We start from the raw sequence: 1,650 nt of genomic DNA, 5'->3' as shown, positions 1-1,650 counted from the left end.
TCACTTTAGCTTAGTGGCAGAGCGTCTGCTTTGAGAGCAGAAGGTCGTCAGTTCGATCCTGGTAAGTGGCTTATAGCACCATAAATATCTGGTCTGGTACGAGAAGCAGGAGCAGGTTTGCTCACTCCGCAAAGGATACAGGAAAATTATTGATTCATATACTTAATCTGTGCGCTACTTTAGCTTAGTGGTAGAGCGTCTGCTTCGTAAGCAGAAGGTCGTCAGTTCAATCCTGGCAAGTGGCTTACAGCCGCATTAGGCTCTGGTCTGATACGGGAAGCAGGAGCATGTCAGCTCACTCCGCAAAGGATACAGAAAGATTATCGATTTATGTACTTATTCTGTGCGCCACTTTAGCTTAGTGGCAGAGCGTCTGCTTTATAAGCAGAAGGTCGTCAGTTCAATCCTGGCAAGTGGCTTATAGCACCATAAATTTTTGGTCTGGTACGAGAACCAGGAGCAGGATGGCCCATTCTGTGAACGGGACAGGAAAATTATTGATTCATATACTTAATCTGTGCGTCACTTTAGCTTAGTGGTAGAGCGTCTGCTTCGAAAGCAGAAGGTCGTCAGTTTAATCCTGGCAACGGGCTTACAGCAGCATTAGGGTCTAGTCGGGTATGAGGAGCAGGAGTAGGTTTGCTCACTCCGCAAAGGATACAGAAAGATTATTGATTTATGTACTTATTCTCTGCGTCACTTTAGCTTAGTGGCAGAGCGTCGGCTCTGTGAGCAGAAGGTCGTCAGTCCAATCCTGGCAAGTAGCTGATAGCACCATAAATCTCTGGTCTGATACGGGAAGCAGGAGCATGTCAGCTCACTCCGCAAAGGATACAGGAAGATTATTGATTTATGCACTTATTTTGTGTGCCACTTTAGCTTAGTGGCAGAGCGTCTGCTTTGTAAGCAGAAGGTCGTCAGTTCAATCCTGGCAAGTGGCTTATAGCACCATAAATTTCTGGTCTGGTACGAGAACCAGGAGCAGGATGGCCCATTCTGTGAACGGGACAGGAAAATTATTGATTCATATACTTAATCTGTGCGCCACTTTAGCTTAGTGGTGGAGCGTCTGCTTCGTAAGCAGAAGGTCGTCAGTTCAATCCTAGCAAGTGGCTTACAGCTGTATTATACTCTAGTCGGGTATGAGAAGCAGGAGCAGGTCTGCTCACTCCGCAAAGGATACAGAAAGATTATTGATTTATGTACTTATTCTCTGCGTCACTTTAGCTTAGTGGCAGAGCGTCGGCTCTATGAGCAGAAGGTCGTCAGTCCAATCCTGACAAGTTGCTTATAGCACCATAAATTTCTGGTCTGGTACGAGAAGCAGGAGCAGGATGGCCCATTCTGTGAAGGGGACAGGAAAATTATTGATTCATATAGTTAGCGTGTGTGCCACTTTAGCTTAGTGGTAGAGCGTCTGCTTCGTAAGCAGAAGGTCGTCAGTTCAATCCTGGCAAGTGGCTTACAGCAGCATTAGGCTCTAGTCGGGTATGAGGAGCAGGAGCAGGTTTGCTCACTCCGCAAAGGATACAGGAAGATTATTGATTTATGCAGTTATCTGGTGTGTCACTTTAGCTTAGTGGCAGAACGTCTGCTTTGAGAGCAGAAGGTGGTCAGTTCGATCCTGGTAAGTGGCTTATAACACCATAA

General features: G+C 46.2%; 10 non-coding genes across 10 annotated transcripts; all 10 read left to right on the top strand.

Annotated features, from left to right (window-relative positions):
* Window position 1: 1 nt before the first annotated feature.
* On the top strand, window positions 2–69 carry Pmar_PMAR004645. The gene has a single exon. It is a non-coding gene; the product is annotated as a tRNA-Ser (tRNA).
* A 104-nt stretch (window positions 70–173) lies between these two features.
* On the top strand, window positions 174–245 carry Pmar_PMAR004644. Its single transcript has one exon. It is a non-coding gene; the product is annotated as a tRNA-Thr (tRNA).
* A 102-nt stretch (window positions 246–347) lies between these two features.
* On the top strand, window positions 348–419 carry Pmar_PMAR004643. Its single transcript has one exon. It is a non-coding gene; the product is annotated as a tRNA-Ile (tRNA).
* Window positions 420–521: 102 nt separating this feature from the next.
* Pmar_PMAR004642 lies at window positions 522–593 on the top strand. Its single transcript has one exon. It is a non-coding gene; the product is annotated as a tRNA-Ser (tRNA).
* Window positions 594–695: 102 nt separating this feature from the next.
* On the top strand, window positions 696–767 carry Pmar_PMAR004641. The gene has a single exon. It is a non-coding gene; the product is annotated as a tRNA-Thr (tRNA).
* Window positions 768–869: 102 nt separating this feature from the next.
* Pmar_PMAR004640 lies at window positions 870–941 on the top strand. Its single transcript has one exon. It is a non-coding gene; the product is annotated as a tRNA-Thr (tRNA).
* A 102-nt stretch (window positions 942–1,043) lies between these two features.
* On the top strand, window positions 1,044–1,115 carry Pmar_PMAR004639. Its single transcript has one exon. It is a non-coding gene; the product is annotated as a tRNA-Thr (tRNA).
* A 102-nt stretch (window positions 1,116–1,217) lies between these two features.
* Pmar_PMAR004638 lies at window positions 1,218–1,289 on the top strand. The gene has a single exon. It is a non-coding gene; the product is annotated as a tRNA-Ile (tRNA).
* A 102-nt stretch (window positions 1,290–1,391) lies between these two features.
* On the top strand, window positions 1,392–1,463 carry Pmar_PMAR004637. Its single transcript has one exon. It is a non-coding gene; the product is annotated as a tRNA-Thr (tRNA).
* Window positions 1,464–1,565: 102 nt separating this feature from the next.
* Window positions 1,566–1,637, top strand: Pmar_PMAR004636. Its single transcript has one exon. It is a non-coding gene; the product is annotated as a tRNA-Ser (tRNA).
* Window positions 1,638–1,650: the final 13 nt, after the last annotated feature.

The sequence above is a fragment of the Perkinsus marinus genome, assembly GCF_000006405.1.
Source record: "Perkinsus marinus ATCC 50983 genomic scaffold scf_1104296947820, whole genome shotgun sequence".
Lineage (NCBI taxonomy): Eukaryota > Perkinsozoa > Perkinsida > Perkinsidae > Perkinsus > Perkinsus marinus.
The sequence above is the reverse complement of the archived record's forward strand: the minus strand, read 5'-3'. Positions and strand labels throughout refer to the sequence as shown.